General features: G+C 47.7%; 1 protein-coding gene across 15 annotated transcripts in view; it reads right to left on the bottom strand.

Annotated features, from left to right (window-relative positions):
- The window catches only part of PCBP3 (poly(rC) binding protein 3), a 220,894-nt gene that overhangs the window by 77,019 nt on the left and 123,595 nt on the right, over positions 1 to 20,280 (bottom strand). For 3 of the 15 annotated variants that reach the window (XM_043474618.1, XM_043474620.1, XM_043474623.1), the window contains one exon: positions 11,296 to 11,377. The exons of the other annotated variants lie outside the window; for them this stretch is intronic. The gene's annotated coding sequence lies outside the window, so the exon portion shown is untranslated. The remainder of the gene's footprint in view (positions 1 to 11,295; positions 11,378 to 20,280) is intronic. 15 annotated transcript variants of the gene reach the window in all.

Below are 20,280 nucleotides of genomic sequence, written 5' to 3'. Positions count from 1 at the left end.
AGTCGGTTCCGAGGCATCTCCATGGGCCTCTCCACAGAGGCCAGAGCCCCCTGAACTCAGCTGAGTGGGAAAATCGCTTCCCACCAGGGTGTTGTAGGAGCCCCAGTTGCCCCCTGCACACGGGCGGCCCTGGAGACGAAAGGATGTGACTGGATCCTGGAGAAGTAAACGGCAACCCACTCCAGTATTTTTGCCTGGAGAATCCCGTAGACAGTGGGGCCTGGGGGCCACCATGAGGTCACAGAGTCCCACACGACTGAGCGACTGAGCACGCACGTGACTGGATTCAGCAACACTAGCCACTAGGGGGCAGCAGAGCTCCACTGGCCAAAGCCTAGCTCTTCAAAGAAAACAATTCGCGAAGGATTTGCAAAAACAGAAGGGGCTGGAGGGTGGGGGACAACAAGTCGCCCTCTCTCCCGCCGCCAGCCGGCTTCCGGTTCGCAGCCACGCCCCCTACGATGGCAGTCTTGAGTGGATGGGTAGATTGCGGGGGTCCCTCAAAACCGGGACCGTCTCCCACCCACCCTTCCAGAATCGTAGGCTGACCTGCTCTTAACTCCGGCTACAGGCTTCCCTAAGCGTCGGTCTGACAGCAAGCAGCGTCCCTCAGTCCTGACCACAGGCCTGGGTATGAGCAGAGAGGCCGGTCCACACGTGCACCTCCGCCAGGGGCAGAGGGCTCAGGGGGTGGCAGGGGAACCCCGAGAAGCCACAGCTCTTCCCTCCTTTCAGAGAGTAGAGTCTCTGGTCACTGGGAGCCTCACTCGAGTTGACACGCCCTCCCCCACCCCTGGCCTCGGTGCCTGAAACAGTGCTGCGTGGAACAAACACCCACCTCAGGGAGGCTGCACTTGAGGGGACGAGATGGAGGACATGCAAGACAAAAGCAAGCCCAACAGGGCGCCGAGCAGGGAGAGCAGGGTCAGGACAGCACTCCGGACAGGTTGTGGGTGGCCTCACCAAGGGGCAGGGAAGGCCCACTAAGGTGACTTTGGAATGAGGACCTGAAACAAGCGAGGGAGCCTACCACATGCAGATCAGGGAGCAGAGCACCCAGCAGGCAGGCTCGTGCAAAGGCCCTGGGGTGGGGGTGGGGGTGGGGGTGGCGCGGAGCCAGTGAGGACAATGAGGGGGTTCCATCTGGTGCAAGAACTGACTCCACTTTTGCACAGCCCGTCCCCTGCAGGAACAAGGATGTCGGAAGTTTCTTAGTTTGGAAGCCTCGACTAACCATGTCTTGCTCCATCTCTGGTGCAGAACAGGAGGTTAGCTGGTTAACGGGTGGTTCTTCCCCCCTGTGCGCTCCTGGCAGGTGGCAACCACGCCTGATGCTTCTCAGTCCAGCAGCACGTGGGGGCCGCTCAGGACCCAGTGCCCAGCCGGGACACTCACTGGGCAGGCCTTACCCTCGGCTTCAAGGGCACCCCTTCCCCACTCAGCCACAGTGCCCCAAAATACGAGTTTCCACTTATTTTAGCAGGGTGGACAGGCTTCCATGGTGTACAGCTCTAGAGGGTGCCGGGAGCTTCTAGGTTGTGTGGCTCCCAGCGGCTGCCTGCGCCTCCTGGTCTCCTGGCTGGACTCCCCTCACCTCCATCGCTGGCTTTTTCCACCTCGCACTTTACATCCCGACTGAAGGGCTCCTGAGGTCGGGTCAGGGCACCACCTCTGAGTCACTCACGGTCAGCTGACTAGGAACCTGACGGGCATCCACAAAACCCCTTTGCCAGGCAACGTGACACAGTCCCAGGACCACGGCCCAAGTTCCACGCACTCTCGAGGGGTGAAGCTCAGCACGGCTGCTAGGCTAGGGTGAAAAGCCCACCACACCTCGTCCTGGGCTGACTTCTGGTAGGTTCCGCCACAGGAAGTGTTGGAGGGAGGTCCAGGCAGGCCGCCAGGGCAGTGGTGGGGATGGGGCAGAGAGCCCCGTGCAGCAAGGCGGCCCTGCAGCAGGACCCGGAGCCTGCGTTGCTGTACCTCCACCAGTCAACGGCTCCGCTGACCCCAGGCGACGCTCTCTGGGGCCTGTGACTCAGCCCCTGGGGACTTGCTCTAGGGGACCCACATCTCAACCCCAGGCTAATGCCCGCGATTCGGCTGCTCTCAACTCAGCTCCATGTTATAAATATGAAAGAGAAAACACCCACTTTTCAGCGATGTGGAAAGTATTCTGTAATTGCAAAGTGCTCTACAAATGAGGAACTTGAAGCCTGTTTTGCCAGGATAATTCTAGAGTGAGAGTGGAGACGAGAGACAAAGCAGAGTGAGGAGCGCACGCACTGACTATTCCTTCTGAGAGCGGCCAGGTCCGGACAGGACCAGAGCCAAGTGTCTGCTGGGGCTGGAGCTGGGAAGACAGGAGGTCTGTGCTCTGAGGGGACACGGTGGGACTGACTACCCCCATGTGCGTGGGGCCAGGAGCCTGTGGGTGCGGGGAGGGGGACGGGGGCCAAGAGCTAGGCCTCCCGCTGAACATCTCCTCCCGCAGGAGATGGGAGGGAGGTGGACAGTGCTGTCTCCCAGGCCCAGCTCAGCTTTAGCTGCCTCTGGGCGCCCTTCCTGCTGCTGCCCGGAGGCCACAAGTGGCCCCAAGGCTCTGGATGGACCGTGAGCACCACAGGACGATGGACCAGCTCAGTCAGTGTCACAGAGAGACGCAGGAGGGGCGTGCACCACCGTTAGAGACGTGACTAGTTTCTGTAACATGATTGTGCTGAACTCTGCTGGACGGCAGGGCACGATGGTGTGGGTGTGACTCATGCAACTGTGTCTCCCTGCTGGGCCGTTTCACCTCCCGCTGCCCGAGCCAGACAGCAGCTAGGGCCGCAGAGCTGTGGCTGTCCTGACGCCAGGAGAACCCCCAGCCCAGAATCCCCCAGGAGAAAACGCCAGCCCAGGGCACAGAAGGAGCCAGAAGCCCGCAGTGGGGTGTGTCTGCAAGAATCCCTAGCCACCAGCCGCGTGGAAGAGGTGTGCTTCCATGGAGGGAGACAGAGTGACCACAAGCAGCCGGACACCAGCCTGGAGCCTTGGAGAGGGGCACATGCGGCGCGGCTGTGGGGTCATCTGTGATCCCGCCCAGACACCCGGGGGGCCAGGGCGGGAGGAGGGCAACAGAGCAGAGAGCGAGGGAGGGGGCGGCCAGGACCGCCTGTGAGGCTGGCTCAGAGGGTTACCACAGAGCCTGCATCTCCAGACGTCCCTCCTGAGCACAGAGTAGGCGCCAGTGCGTCTGGCAAGCTGCCGCCTCCCCCTCCCTGCACCGGACCGCGACCTTCTCAGCCACGTTCTCCCCTTCACATGGCTCATGTGGTCTGCAGGGTTCAGCGCGGGTGGCTTCTGCATCCTGCTCTCCACAGCCACGAGGTGGTGGAAGGGCCCCCAAGTGCCCCATGCACACCCCCTCCCCGAGTTCAGAGACTCTCCAGGCACTTCCTGAGTCTTCGGAGAAGTGCACAGAGCGTGGTCCAGTGCGCTTGGTGACCAGTGACCCTGGGACAGTGGAAGATGCTCTCACCAGCCTCCCTCTGGGCCTCCTGGGTCCCGAAACCCCAGGTCACTTCAAGAGGATGCTTGTCCTCTTCTCAGTAGATTTTATATTCTGAGACATTGCTTTTAATTAAAATTCCAGTTAGAGCAAAGTGTTGAGAAGCTGGAACAGTGGCTCTCGCAGCAGCCCAGAGCCCGGCGCCCCCTTGGCTCACCCAGGACCCCATCTGCCACCTCCCGGGAGACCCGTTTGGAAGAGAAGGGCCTCTGTGTTTTCGCTGAATAATTCATTTTACTTGCTTATTTGACAACTTCTTATTGAGTTGTAATGTGGAACCTGGATTAGAGTTGTGTGATCATTACAATGCACTTCTGCGTGTCCTGTAGCTGTCCCCCCCACCCCCATTGCTCATGGTCAGGCCGGCTCACCTGTCACACATCAGTTCACTCCCCATCATGCACACAGGCTGAGAGTGACTGGAGCTCTATACCAAGGTCACAGGTGTGGAGCCCTGTACCAAGGTCATCTCTGGAACTGACTGAGCCCCATAGCAACCATTGCCATGAGCCTCCCTTACCTCAGCTGGCCATCCCCCGACTCATTAGGTAAAACACCCATCCCATAGCACCCTAATCAATCACCTAACGCCACTCTTCTAGGAGGGAGTTTCTTTGTTTTGAGGCTATAAAAATTGGCTGCTGACCCAACAAAAGGGGGGCTCTGCCTGGTCTTTCAGGAGGCCGGCCCACTGTGCTGCAGCGCCCACAGTATCTCTGCTCTGTTCTTAATAAACTTACTCCCTTCTGCAATGCTTTGTTTCTGGAAATTCTTTCCCAACCTGCGCACAGACCACGACAGTGACTACAGACAGCACCTGCCTTGACCCCAAATACTCTAGAGCGTCTTTTCTAAAGAGGAGGGCATCTGGGTAGACCAAGTGTAGTTATGCCGTTAAACCAGAGCGTTTAACGGCAACACAAGGTCTTTACCCAGCTCCCAGCCCTCAGCGGACACACTGCGACCTCAGGTTCTCATCCTTCACCTTCTTAAAATGAACAGAAGAGGGCATTCTAGAGCCATGAAATCAGCAAAGCTATCCTAAACAGTACCTTCTTAAAAGTTCAGGAAAACAAATTTCATGTGCTGTCAAGTACCATACAAAGATTTTCTTTCAGACAAAATAAGAAACAAAATAACATTCCTACTGACAATAAACACAAACCATAAAGCCATGCTGACCAAAACAAAAAACTATAATCTAATATCTTTAAGTTGATTAAGAGACATTAAGATAATGATGCAAGCAATGAAAAAAACATAAACCAGAATTAGAAAAACTCAAAAATTATGTCATAGAACTCAGGAAAGAATTGGGAATAAAAGAAAAAACATGTTTCAAAAATCCAGATGAAATCAGAAGACATGCAATTTAATAAATACAGCAGAGGAAAACTGAAGAAAGAGAACATTTCTTTAAAAAGTCAAAAACAAAGCAATGAGAGGAATTCAAGAAGAAGGATACACAGAGAAGGCATGCCAAGAAGGCCAGACAGACAGGAACAGGGCAGAGAGGACAAAGGCAGGGGACCAGGCATTTCTCCAAGCCAGCACTCCTGTTAAATTAAAGATGTACCTTAAACAAAACGCACTGCTGGATTTGATCTGCTTTTTGATCATTTTTTTAGGGCTTGCATACCTGTCTCACAAGGCAGAGTTATCTATTGATTATTTTAGGATTACTCACATGATTTTTGCATTATAGCATGGCTGATTTCATAAAAATGGTTGGCGAAATTTCTGACTTTTTCCATTCTTTAAAACAGTTTGCATACCTAATAAGGATTGTGGTTCCTCTCGGATATGTGGGGACATGCCAAGAGCAGGATGCCCAGCCGTTCGTTAGTACAGACTGAGTGCCGTTTCAGTCACTCCCATAGTTACCCAGACTTTCTACATCATATGTGGCAAATTTCTTGATTTACATTTTTCTAGAAAATTATCCATCTTGAAGATTTTCCAATTCTGTTGCATAAAGTTGTAAACATCTCAGAGGTTTTCTTTACTGCTTTAACATTTTTTTGAAGTTTTATTGATTTATTTTTTTGACTTTTTATTTTGTATTGGAGTATAACAATGTTGTGATAGTTGCAGGTGCACAACAAAGGGACTCATCCATGCATATACAGGTATCTACTATCCTCAAAACTCCCCTCCCATCCAGGCTGCCACATAACTCTGAGCAGGGTTCCCTGTGCTATAGGCAGAAGGGCTTTGTTGGTTTTCCATCTTAAATATAGCAGTGCATATATGTTGACTGAAAGTTTTAAGAGCTTCCACATCTTATATCTACTCCCTGGTCACCCAAGTTTTAAAGTTCTGTCTTTTCCCCCTGGACCAGAGTTGCTAACTGTTTTAAGTGTTTTATATTTCTTTACCAGCATTTATTACACTCAGCACCATGTTTTCACATTCTGCTGTGTTCACCTCTACCTTTAACTTAATTAATTTGCCCTACTTTGTCCTGAATTATTTCTTAATTCTTTATTTAAATATTTCTGGTTTTCCAAAATTTTCTCCTAAGAACTGTTTTGACAGCATCCTTCATGTTTTGATGTTCAGTATTATCTCATTTTCCTTACTTTTTATACAATTCATGCTTTTATTTAAAAGCATCCTCAAATCTCCAGACTCCAAATAACAGAGTCTGGGCTGCTTTTGGTTGTCATTTTGTGGTTAATTTCCATTTTTATTGTACTTAATGATTTCTGCTGTTGAAAAATATGGTATTCTTTAAAATAAAATACATGGTGAATATATTTGTGAATGGTCTTGGTGTGTTTGAAAAATAGGAAGAAAGGAGGGAGGGAAGGAAGCAAGAGAGGGAGGGAGGAAAGAAGGAAGGTATGTTTTGTGTCTGGTGCAGAGTTTGTCAGGAATGCTATTCAGGTTCATCATGACCATATGCACTTTTTATCTTCCCGATTTTTCAATTAAAGTTTCCCATTACGGTACAAGACTTGTCCATTTCCTATTCTTAGAGGCTCTTCCTTCATAAAATTTACATCTATGTAATTATGTACATAAAAGTTCATGAATATCATATCTTCTTAGGGGATTACAACATATCAAAATGATGTATCTTTGTCCCATTTAATGCTTTTCATCTTTTTCTTGAAAATAATGTTGCTTGGCCTGCTTTCCAGTGATTAGCATTTGCTTAGTATCCTCCCAATACATTTTCTGTTTCTGTGTCATTTTAAAGACAATCTGAGTTTTGTTTTTTAATAGAGAAATTTCACATATACTTGAACTAATGCCTACAAGATGTCTGGCTTTAACACTTTGATTTCTAATTTGCTCTTTCTTCTCTGCCTTTTGGTTGTTCCAGAGTTCTTCCTCTACAAGAGCTGAAGTTACACAATCTGTGCCTATGCCTGGTGGCTCCTGGTAAACCGTGTGTTCAAATGCACATTCATACACTATAGGCTTGAGCAGTATCTACATCTTCCCCCAGAAGAAGAACCGAAGTCTAAGAAACCTTCACTCTTTTCCTTCTCATCACCATAGGAAAGTGGAAAGTGAAAGTTACTTAGTCATGTCTGACTCTCTGCAACCCCATGGACTATACAGTCCATGGAATTCTCCAGGCCAGAATACTGGAGTGGGGTAGCCTTTCCCTTCTCCAGGGGGTCTTCCCAACCCAGGGACTGAACCCAGGTCTTCCGCATTGCAGGCAGATTCTTTACCAGCTGAGCCACAAGAGAAGCCCAAGAATACTGAGGTGGGTAGCCTATCCCTTCTCCAGCAGATCTTCCCGACCCAGGAATCAAAGCGGGGTATCCTGCACTGCAGGTAGATTTTTTACCAATGGAGCTATCACTATATAAATACATATATGTAAGATTTTTTTGGCTTGTGGGATGGAGACAAGATGGTGGAGTACAAAGACATGAGTTCACTTCTTAGGAGAACACCAAATCACAAGTAACTGCTGAACAACCAGGGACAATAAACACTGGAAGCTACCAAAATTTTTCAACTATCACTTTAATTTGCAAACCAACAGGCATCAATGATTATTCAGAGTAGCTGTATGCTGCCCAGGATTCCTTCCCGCCATTGTCAGTGGGACCAAACACCACCCTCTCTGTGGATGGCTGTCTCCCTTGTTTTGTCAGTCTTGGGGGTGAGGCTGGAAACCTCCGAGTCCTTGACTGTCTGACATGCATGCGCCCTTCCTTTGCCCTTCAACCTGGATTATGGCTGTGTCTCAAATTCCAGGTTTGGAATCTTTTCTCCTCAAGTACTTTGAAGATATTGATCCAATTAACTCTAAAATACTCGTGTGGCGTAGAGAATTTTATGTCAACTGATAGCGAGACCTTTGCTCCTCTTGCTGACCACTTTGGGGTTTCTCTTTGGTCCTATCCTAAAATTCCATCCCACTGCCTCCCAGTTCTTATAGTTTCTCTGCCCACCCCATCTCGGCCAACATTTTATCCCTGACATGCTCTGTGCCCTGACAGGCCTCTTCTGAGACGCGTTCATCACCCTCTCTCAATCTTCTCCACTCTCTCCTTTTCAGAATCCTCCTGACAACCATGCAAGTTTCTCAAACTCCCCATGGGCTCCCCCTCTTCTCTTACACACTCCACCTGTCAGCCCTTGAGACCTGCATCTGGAACAGCTCTGGGTGCTTTAGGCCTGCATTCTGGAATAATCCTTGGTTCATTTGTCCAATCACTAATTCCTTCTTCATTTCTGTCTGTCCTGCAATTTAAACCATCAAGATTTTTTCATTTTCATAACTTTTCTTTCCAAAATCTTTGCCTGTCTCTTTTGAAGGAGCTGTTTCTTTTATGAATACTCGTCTCCTCATGCCATTAGGTCTTCCCTGGAACATGTTCTTTCATTGCACTTGGTACTTCTCTCCCCTGCTCTGTGGTTTAACTTTTCTTTCCAAAATCTTTGCCTGTCTCTTTTGAAGGAGCTGTTTCTTTTATGAATACTCGTCTCCTCATGCCATTAGGTCTTCCCTGGAACATGTTCTTTCATTGCACTTGGTACTTCTGTCCCCTGCTCTGTGGTTCTCAAGTGTGTGACAGTTCTCGGCTCTGCCCACAGTCTGCTTTTGAGAGACATGACTCGCCTGCATGGATACTGGTTTTGCGAGTGTCCAAATTCAAACACTTACCTGCAGTAGGCTCGCCACACATCTCCTGTGATGTTTTCATTCACAAATGTTATTTGCTTCTGTCTCTTGGTAATTAACCTGAAGTCTGAGCTTCTGACTTGGTGGCCCCTGTTTCCTGGGACAGCATGGACTCTGTGGTCTTAAACTCTGTCTTTGGAGGATTCTGGTAGGGGGGACAGTAGGTGAGTGTTCTGACCATCCTGTTCCAATCTGGGAGAGATGGATTTGTGCTCTGATTTTTGTCTTTTTACCCTATTTAGGGGTTGTTTCATAGCCAGTTGATTAAAAAAAGGTCCAGAAACACCCTTCTTAAGTTCTGGTTGATAAGTTAATGTCAATGGCCATGGCCTGGGGCCAATGTACAGCCTCCATCTGCTTCCAGCCTGGCCTTGGGAGGGCCTCACAGAGGCACAGGTCAAGTGGGCCTCGGGATGACCTGCCTGAGGTCCCAGTGCAGAGCAGGGAGGAGAGTGGGACTCACATGCAAGAGGCTGAACAGAGAGGGCCCCTGCCCCAAGGTGACCGCCCAGCCCGAGGGCAGGCTCTGGAGCAGACAGACAGCCGGAAACGGCCACAGCCTCACTTCAGCAGCAGAAGCTAACCACGCAGCCACTCTGTATTTATGTAACTCTTACCCTGCAATTTCCCCGTTGTCTGTAATTACCCCATGTCACCACGTAACACTTGCCCTAGTTAAATGGTTGGCAGTTACCATAGAAACCAAGTACTGTTCTCTAACTGGAAAAGGCGGTTGTATTTTTTAAATATTTCTAAGTTATATTCTACTTTGATAGAGATCAATTTACAACTGCCACCAACTTGAAGAGAAAGTCAACCATGGTCACTGCCCGCCTTTGCTGCTCTCCCTTCAGGAAGGCCCCTTCCTGGTCTACCTGGGGAGTAGCCACATCAGCTCTGCGCCTGCACTTGACTCCTTCTGTCCTCACTTGCTTCCTCCTCCCGCCTGATGAGAGCCACAGCCCAGAGCCCCACAGTGCCACGCCTCTCCCCAGGTTGCCACTTCTTCTTACACCACAGATGGCGTGGAGCCTAGGGCCCCCCACCCTGCCCTTCCCCGGCCCAGAAAGGCCCCCAGAACATCCCTGCACCATGCCCATAGGCCGGAAGAAGTTCAACTGTAAGCTGGCCCACATGAGGGCGTCCTGTGTGTCACCAATGGGCGACCACTGGAGGTTCATGAGGACCACACGCATCTCACAGGATTTCCCCATCTTCTCAGCTCCCGGGTTCCCTCTCAGCTTCCTGGGACAGACCTGCTGTCCAGCACGTCTGCAGCTGCTTCGTGACTTCGTGGCCCCTCAGCCCCCCTGCTGCCCTCACAGGTCCAGTCCTGTTTTCGCTCATTGACAACACTCCCCTGGGCTCCCCCTCACTCCCCCCTCCCAGCTGCAGCCAGTCATCAAAGCCCCTGTTCTCCTGCCCTGCTCTTCCCCTCTCTTCTCCACGTGCGCCCACTTTCCACCTTGTCTCTGCAGACCACCTGGGTGAAGCCCAGTTCTCCTCCCCCACCCACAGGAAGGATGGAGTCTGCTCGGCTCTAAAGGTTTACCTGGGACCCCACCCCGAGTAGAAGCTGCTATCTGGCCCCAGTGCCCCACCCTCCCACTGCTCCAGCCACACTGGCCCCCACCTGCTCTGCAGCCTCCTCTCCTACAACCTTCACACAGGCTGTTCCCTCTGCCTCCCCATCCATGACTTGCTCCCTCACCCTTACTTAAAATGTCACCTCAGTGAGGCAACCCTGACACTCCTGTGGATGCTTGACAGCCCCGATGGGGACGGCCCCAGTGGGGAGCACGAGCACTTGCTTGTTCCCCGCCCTCCCTTTCCCTACACACGGAGTGCCTCACCTCCAGGCTACTTAGGCTGTGTCTACCTCTGACGCTGTCTCTGGGAACAGAGCCCATCACTGTGTCTGCTGATGGATGTGACCCCTCCCAGAGCCAGACCGGGTACAGATAGCAGATCTGAGCTGTCTGCCCAGCGACTCTGCAGACTTTGGGACAGCAGCCCTACCCTCCCAGCCTCATCTAAAATTGTTCCTGAAATCAGTTCTGATTCTGAAGCATCTCATCTCCTTCACTCTGCTCCTAGGCCAGTGACAGACTGGGCCATTCTCTGTGGCTCAGGAGGGGCAGCAGCACGCAGCCCGACCGCATCGCGGCAGGAACCAACGTTCCTTCTCAGTTCTCTACAAACCACCCTGTTGAAGGAAATGAACACATAAAAAGCACATCTGAGAGGCTGTGAGCACCAGCAGGTGGGAGCCCACCCCCAACAGGGGCCTCTCACGTGCCTGGTGGCCAAGCCAGGTTACTGGGAGTCATAGCACAACTGAGAGTTAAGAACCTGGAGAGAAGTGGTCAAGCAAAGGGTCAACCAGAAGTGAGGACCAGGCCCGGCGTTGGGATGGGAGGGGAAGGTCAGATCCGGGCTGAGGTGGGTCAACCGACAGGCACTGAGGTTGGGCGCAGGCAGGGCACAGGTGGCAGAGCAGGCCAGGGGGAGGCGGGGGTCACAGGCGTCACTGGCTGGAACGGGGGGGCCGGGCGAGCAGGTCACCAGCGGGGGTAGATGAGAGTACCTGCGAGCGGCTCCTCCTCCCGGCCTGGGGACGCCTGTCCTGCCAGCCCGCCTGCTTCCCCGTGGGCAAGGACACTGTCCATCTACCAAAAAGCAAGGGAAAAATGTCACGTCACTTGATGAGCTCGGCATGCCCGAGATCCCGCTCAGCCCCGCTTGTTCCTGGTCATCCTCACACGTGGAGGCTCATAACACCTTTATACGTGAAATTTATTTTGCATTCGTTAGCAATTGTTATAACAGAAATACATTTAAAAGCTGGCAACACACTTGAAGACTCAGAGGTGTCCAGGTGCTCTGGGCCCAGCCAAGTGCTGCGTCCCCTTAATGGAGTAAAGTGTGGAGGAGGGGGCCCTGCCCTGGACGGGGTTACCCTCCCGAGGCTCCTCAGTGGATGCCAGCAGCAGGGAAACACTTCCAAAACGCTCTAAAACCGCAAGGTCCAGTCATTTTTCTAATCCTACCTAATGAAGAATGTTCCAGAAATACAGGCTGGGTTATGAAAGCGCAAAAAGTCTTTACAAGGAAGAGACACTAACAATTTCTAAGCACTTGTTACTTCCCAGCACTCTCACACCTGTTCTCTCACACACTCTGGCAGGGTGAGGGAGCAGTCATCATCACCACTTCACAGAGGAGCCTTGGGCTCAGCGGAGAGCTGCAGGGCTGGCGATGCCCACCAGAAGATTCTCGGTGACCTGGCTGGAGACCCTCCAAGGGCTCGGGCCGCTCTGGGATGCATGCACTCTCCTGGTGGGGGCGGGGATGCTCCCTCAGAGGGCACGGGCAAGGGTGGGGCTTGTGGCCTTCACAGCACTTCAAGTGACTGTGTTCTGTGTCCCGTTTCCGTAGGGACACCAATGATGCCAGAATACTCTCCACTCGCCGTGTTACCCAGTGATGGCTGACTTACTTCATGGTTCAAGTTTCAATTATTAAATAATATTAACACATCATGAATTTGACATGACCTTGGCAATGCATATAGATTCCTTTATTAATGTAACTATTAAAACTTTTCTTGGTCTTGGGTGGTTTTCATAACTCTTCAAAACTATAGATACTTAAATATAAAGAGTAAACATTTAAACAATGAAAAATAAGACCCTCTGGTAACATTTCTGAGCTCAGTCACTGTTAAACACCGCCCGGTGGATCCATCCATCACATTCCATGCACATGGAAGGAACATGCGTGTCCATTATGCACCTGGCATGTGATTCTTTAATGCATCTTAGAACTTTTTGACTCAACACAATCAGAGGTACCTTGGCATGAGATGTGAAATACTGTACACTTTTAATTTCAGAGAAATTAACCAAAGTCATCTCCATATGGGTCTCTGCAAATTACATCCCCATCAAATTCCTGAGTGTTGTTTCTCTAGCCACTGCCAATGCAATTCACTCTCAAACACTCCGAACTCTGACAAATTGAAGGACGAAAGCTGTTACCACAGTTTAATTGTTGACACTTGAAAGCTGTAAACATCTTGAATGAGGCTGAGCTCTTCCTCATGTTTACCAAGTATCTGTACTGTGTGTGGGGCCTCATCCACTAAGCAGGACAGGCGATGACTCACAAGGATGAGTCAGGAGTGACCACAGTTACAACCCCCCACTGCCCAGTGTGAGTCCTCAAGCTATTTTTGGATCTTTTGCTAGTAACTCTGGATGATGCTCTTAAATCCCTGTGCACTGATTAGCTGGCCTGAAGCGCATGAAGCGCATGACTGGCGCCCCTGTCCCCTCTGCACACCCTGCCTCTGCCTCCCTCCCGTCACTGCTGTGGACTCTGCTGCTGCCACCTAATGAACAAGGTCTGCAATACCAGATCCCCGACCCCGACAGCCCCCCACCTGGAACCCTGCTCCTCGGTCCCCACCAGCCTGTCTGTGGCCCTTCTCCCTGACTCCGCTGCGCTGTCTGGAGTCTGGCTCCATTTTCAAGGAGCCCTGCCAGTGAGGGTGCATAAGCATCACTTCTCCCCAGGTCCTCACATGTCTGAAAATGGATTATTGAGAAAATTCTTTCTTCCCTAAAGATTTTGTATACTGTCTCTGGTGAAAATTGCCGTGGAAACATCCGGGGCAAGCCTGATTGCTCTCCCTTATACATGATATAAACATAAATAGCAAAACGCGTAGGAACTGAGAAAAGTACTTCATGAACGAAGAGGTCTAAATGGCCAACAAGCACATGAAAACATGCTCAGTCTCATAGTGGTCAAAGGTGTGCAAACTAAAACCAGAAATAGATGCAAATACACAGACCTCCCTGGTGGCTCAGCTGGTAAAGAGTCCGCCTGCAATGCGGGAGAACTGGGTTTGATCTCTGCGTTGGGAAGATTCCCCGAGAGAAGGGAAAGGCTACCCAATCCAGTATTCTTGGGCTTCCCTGATGGCTCAGTTGGTAAAGAATCCTCCTGCAATGCAGGAGACCTGGGTTCAATCCCTGGGTTGGGAAAATTCCCCTGGAGAAGGGAAAGGCAACCCACTCCAGTATTCTGGCCTGGAGAATTCCATGGACTGTATAGTCCATGGGGTAGCAAAGAGTTGGACACAACTGAGTGACTTTCACTTTCACTTCACATGCCCACTACACTGCCTTAATATAATGGTCTGGCAATACCCTACCAGGTGCTGGAGAGGGCGAGGTGCACTGGGAACTTCTAAACACCAGTCACTTAGGCTACTATTTTCTTCTGAAAAATCCCTCTACTATACAGGAAAAAAACATGTATCCACTAATTAGAAAAGTTATGATGCATTCAATCCCAACCAAAGATAACCAAACATTTTTACAAGTAGAAAAGTATTTAAATTAACAGTGAAAACAAACTTATAAAAGAAATAAGCAGATGAGAAGTAAATAAGCAGAGTGTGCACTTGCACGAATGGGATGTAAGCAAGGCTGATGGTCTGAGCTGGGGAGGCGGGGCTTCCCAGGGAACCCTGTTGCAGGACAGTCCCTTTGGGAGGCACATCCTCATTTCTGCACTATTTTCTTCACAGACTTATAAACCTTTCTGAGGTTCACAGTTCTTTTGTACTCTGAGTGCATTTACAGGTAGAGTTCCAGCATAGCCAAGCACATTAGTATCTAAGGATGGGTCCCAGCCTGGGGAAAACCGAGACACACGGAACCAGACCCAGAACCACGAGTTGGGAAGGTCTGTCTACATCCTCTCACAGAATGGACACACATAGGGTGCTGCTACTCATCTAGACATGTGCACAAGGACATTCCTGCCATGTCTTCTGGTTGTTGTTCAGTTGGTCAGTCGTGTCTGACTCTACAACCCCATGGACTGCAGCATGCCAGGCTTCCTTGTCCTTCACCATCTCCTGGAGCTTGCTCAAACTTATGTCCATGGAGTTGGTGATGCCATCCAACCATCTCATCCTCTGTCACCGCTTTCTCCTCCTGCCCTCAATATTTCCTAGCATCAAGGTCTTTCCCAATGAGTTGGCTTTTTGCATCAGGTAGCCAAAGTACTGGAGCGTCAGTTTCAGTACCAGTCCTTCCAATGAATATTCAGGGTTGATTTCCTTTAGGATTGACTGGTTTCGATCTCCTTGCTATAAAGGGACTCTCAAGACTCTTTTCCAGATCCACAATTCCAAAGTATCAGTTTTCCAGCACACAGCCTTCTTTATGGTCCAACTCTCAAACATCCATACAGGACTACTGGAAAAATCATAGCTTTGACTATATAGTCCTTGTTTGTAAAGTGATGTCTCTGCTTTTCAATGCGCTGTTTAGGTTTCTCACAGCTTTTCTTCCAAAAAGCAAGCATCTTTTAATTCTGTGGCTGCAGTCACTGTCCACAGTGATTCTGGAGCCCAAGAAAATAAAACCTGTCACTGTTTTCACTTTTCCCCCTTCTATTTGTCATGAAATGATGGGACCAGATGCCATGATCTTAGTTTTTTGAATGCTGAGTTTTAAGCCAGCTTTTTTCACTCTCCTCTTTTACCTTCATCAAGAGGCTCTTTAGTTCTTCTTCGCTTTCTGCCACTAGAGTGGTATTATCTGCACATCTGAAGTTTTGGTGATATTTCCCACAGCAATCTTGATTCCAGCTTATGCTTCATCCAGCCTGGCATCTTGCGTGATGTACTCTGCATATAAATTAAATAAGCAAGGTGACAATATACAGCCTTGATGTACTCCTCTCCCAATTTTGAACCAGTCCATTGTTCCATGTCTGTTTCTAACTGCTGCTTCTTGATCTGCATACAAGTTTCTCAGGAGACAGATAAGGTGGTCTGGTAGTCTCATCCATTTAAGAATTTTCCAGTTTGTTGTAATCCACAAAATCAAAGGCTTTAATATGAAGTAGAAGTAGATTTTAAATGAAGCAGAAGTAGATTATTTTTTGGAATTCCCTTGCTTTTTCTATGATACAACAGATGTTGGCAACTTGATCCCTGGGTCCTCTGCCTTTTCTAAATCCAGTTTGTACATCTGGTAGTTCTTAGTTCACATACTGTTGGAGCCTAGCTTGAAGGATTTTTCTGGTGGAAATGGTTACAACAGGGAATTGGTGAATGTCCCTTTTTTGGAGCCATGGTGTTATAACACTACTCCTAATAGTTTGTTTACTTAATTTGGAGGTAAAAAAGTCATTGTAGAGAGGGGAAAAAGGATGCTGCTCTCTAAAATTTGGTGTAGTTTTAAGAAGCAGTGGGAAGAGGTGATTGCCTGAAATGTGTGGTAGGGTCTGCATTTTGCTGCTACGAGTACAGACTTTGAGGCCTCAGCCAGCAAAGTAGAATGAGTGTATAAGCCAGGATGTGGCAATTCTGCTCAGGACACACACCCAGAGTAGTGTGTGCATGCACCGACCACGAGACACACCAGATACTGCTCTGAGAGCGATGTGTGTGTGTGTGTGTGTGTGTGTGTGTGTGTGTGTGTGTGTGTGTGTGTGTGTGTGTGTGTGTTAGTTGCTCAGTCGTGTCTGACTCTTTGCGACCCAGTGGACTATAGGCCACCAGGCTCCTGTGTCCATGGGATTCTCCAGGCAAGAATTCTGGAGTGGGTTGCCATACCCTTCTCCAGGGGATCTTCCCGACCCAGGGACTGAACCTGGGTCTCCTGCATGCAAGCAGATTCTTTACCATCTGAGCCACCAGGGAAGTCCCCTGAGAGCAATGGGCCATCTTTAATTCTGGTCGCTCTGAAGGTTTTCTTTGCTGTAGTTTTTAAGAGTCAAGCAATGATGCCCCTACATGAAAAATTAGCTTTGTTTGCTTGTTTGCTTGCTTCTTTATTTATTCATTTCAGGGTCAGCTGTTTCAGAATCAAGCATATCTTCCAATGCTTTGGAAAACTCCACGGCCTTTATATCTTCAAATATTTTTCTGAAATCTCCCCTCTTCCTGGGCTACTCATTACACGCATGAGATCTTCTGACTCTACCCCACAGGTCTCTCACATTGTATTATTCTAGTCTCTTTTCTCTTGTGCTTCAACACTTCACTGAACCACTGCCCACTTCACGAAGCCTGAGTCCAGTGTTCTGTTACAGACATCCAGTGAAATTATTCATTTCAGATCCTATATTTTTTTAAGTCATAGGATATTCATAGATTATGACATCATAGATTATGATTTCACTTGAAATTTTCTATTTTTAATATATTCTTTTTTGGAATTAATAATCTTCATTGTTTTAAAGTTTTTGTCCGGTAGAGCAATTATATAATCCTCTGTGATTTTAGTTTCTCATCTCTTGTTTAGTCCTCAGCTCTTGATTTTTGCTCACTGGTCCACTTCTAATGTTTCACTAAATATTGGACATTGTGGTTGAAAATAATTTGGGCTCTAGACAATGTTATCTTGCTCCATAAAAAGGTCCTGCTTTCTTCTTGGCAAAAAAAATCAATCAGTCAGTCAGCTTTGAGATATAAAGGACATATACTAAGATGTGCATATATTGTGTACACACTGAAAAGTTTCATCACATGTGTACCTCCATGAAGTCATCACCAGTCAGGACAAGGGGCAGGCACACTCTGGTGTTCTCTGTGGCCATCTGCAATCCTTTCCTCTCTGCTTGGCAACAACCACCATGTCCCAAGCAACCGCTGACTTGCTCTCTGACACTAAAGAACTCACGTTCTCTAAAAGTTTATATAAATAGAAGCATACTGGATGCACACTTCTGGTCTGACTACTTTTACTCAGCATAATTGGGATTCCCCAATGTCACTATGTGACCATACACCACAATTTGTGTAGTCATTCAGTTATGGATGGACATTTGAGATGTTTCCAGTATTTCAGTTTATTAAAAAACAAATTTCTGCAAGCATTCTTGCTCAAGTTCAGTTCAGTTCAGTCGTTCAGTCGTGTCCGACTCTTTGAGACCCCATGAACTGCAGCACGCCAGGCCTCCCTGTCCATCACCAACTCCCGGAGTCTACCCAAACCCATGTCCACTGAGTCAGTGATGCCATCCAACCATCTCATCTTCTGTCATCCCCTTCTCCTCCTGCCCTCAATCTTTCCCAGCATCAGGGCCTTTTCAAGTGAGTCAGCTCTTCGAATCAGGTGGCTGGCCAAAGTACTGGAGTTTCAGCTTTAACATCATTCCTTCCAATGAACACCCAGGACTGATCTCCTTTAAGATGGACTGGTTGGATCTCCTTGCAGTCCAAGGGACTCTCAAGAGTCTTCTCCAACATCACAGTTCAAAAGCATCAATTCTTCTGCGTTCAGCTTTCTTTATAGCCCAACTCTCACATCCATACATGACCACTGGAAAAACCATAGCTTGGACTAGCTGGACCTTTGTTAGCAAAGTAATGTTTCTGCTTTTTAATATGCTGTCTAGGTTGGTCATAACTTTCCTTCCAAGGAGTAAGCGTCTTTTAATTTCATGGCTGCAGTCACCATCTGTAGTAATTTTGGAGCCCAAAAAAATAATTCTTGCTCAAAGCTTTGTATGAATATGTGCCTTCATTATGACTGGGTAACACCTCATAGTGGAATGGCTGGCGGGTGTATATTTAACTAGCTTTTTGGCTTAACTGCCAAAATGATTCCAAAGCAAAGGTACCATTTTACATTCTCACAAGCAGTATGGGATGGTCTCCATCTTTGCCAGTGCTTGGCAGATGGGTCACACCAAGTAATATCTCACTGTGAATTTAATTTGCATTTAGCTAATGACTAGTGATGCTTAAATTCTATTCATGTTACCTACTTGCCATCCACACATTTTCTTTGGTGAAGTGGATGGTCAAATCTTTTGGTCATTTTTAATTATGTTGTTTGTTTCCTTAGTATTGCATTTTAAGAGTCAGTTATACATTCCAGTCAATTAGATTTGCAAATATTTTCTCTCAGTCTGTGGTTTGTCTTGTCATTTTCTTAATACTGTCTTTTGGAAAGTAGAAAATTTCAATTTTTTTAATTTAATGAGGTCCAATTTATAAACTTGTTTCTTTGATGGATAATGCTTTTAATGTCTTAACTAAGTAAACTTTGCCTAATCAAGGTCACAAAAAAATTCATGTTTTGTTCTTGGTGTACAAAAGTTTAGATTTCTGATCTGATTCAAATTAATTTTTATACATGATGGGAGATGTGGATGAAAGGTCTTTTTTTGCCTTTCTTTTTTTGCATTTGAATGTGCAATTATTCCAGCACCATTTTTTAACAAAACTAGCCCTTTCCCATTAAACTACCTTGGCACCATTGTTGAAAACTAACTGCCCATCTATGTGCAAGTCTATTTCTGACTCATTGGTCAATTTGTCTCTCTTAACACCAACATCACACTGTCGTGATTACACTATTTCAAAAATAAATCATGGAACCAAGTAGAGTTAGTTGTCACATTTCTATCAAAATCTCCTTGTTTTATTTTTAATTCTCCTTGGGAGTCCATTGAACCCACAGACCAGTTTGAGGAGACTTAGTATTTTAACAACACTGAGTCTTTGTGCAATGTATAGCTCTCCATTTATCTGTCTTCAATAATTCCATTCAGCAATGTTTAGCTATTAGATGTACTGTTTTTCCATTTCTAATTATTTGTTGATAGTATAGAGAAATACACTTGATTTTTTGTATCTTGTATACAGCAACCTTGCTAAACCCAGTTATTCTTGCAGCCTCCTTTTGATGCTATAGGATATTCTACATAGACAAATATGTTGACTGAGAATAAAGACAGTCTTACTTCTTTCCTTCCAATTTCAATGTCTATTATTTCCTACTGAACTTTACAGAACCTCCTGGAGAATATGTAATAGAAGAGCTGAGAACACGTGTGCTTGCCTTACTCTCAACTGCAGAGGAATGAGTCACTGTTTCACCACCTTGACAGCATTAGCTGTGAACCCATCACTGATGCCATTCACTGGAAGCCTCCTTCTATTACTAGTTTCCTGAAAGCTTTTACCTGGAGTGGATGTTGTGTATGCTAATCATTTAGTCATGTCCAATTCTTTGCGACTCCATGAACTGTGTAGCTCACCAGGCTCTTCTGTCCATGGGATTTCCCAGGCAAGAATACTGGAGTGGGTTGCCATTCCCTTTTCCAGGGGATCTTCCTGATCCACAAATTAAACCCGGGTCTCTCCCATTGCAGGTAGATTTTTTTTTTTCTATCTGAGCTACCAGGGAAGCCCCTGGAGTGGGTGTTACATTGTATCAAATACTTTTATTCCGGGTACTGAGATGATACAGTTTTTTGGGTTTTGGTCTGTTAATAGGGTGAATTATATTGATGAAATTAAAAGACGCTTGTTCCTTGGAAGAAAAGCTATGACAAACCTAGACAGTGTTAAAAGCACAGACATTGGTCCATATAGTCAAAACTAAGGTTTTTCCAGTAGAAATGTATGGATGTGAGAGTTGGACCATAAAGAAGGCTGAGCGCCGAAGAATTGATGCTTTTGAACTGTAGTGTTAGAGAAGACTCTTGAGAGTCCCTTGGACTGCAGGGAGATCAAATCAGTCAATCCTAA

This window comes from Cervus canadensis, chromosome 7 (genome assembly GCF_019320065.1).
Source record: "Cervus canadensis isolate Bull #8, Minnesota chromosome 7, ASM1932006v1, whole genome shotgun sequence".
NCBI lineage: Eukaryota > Metazoa > Chordata > Mammalia > Artiodactyla > Cervidae > Cervus > Cervus canadensis.
This window is presented reverse-complemented; position numbering and strand designations above follow the sequence as displayed.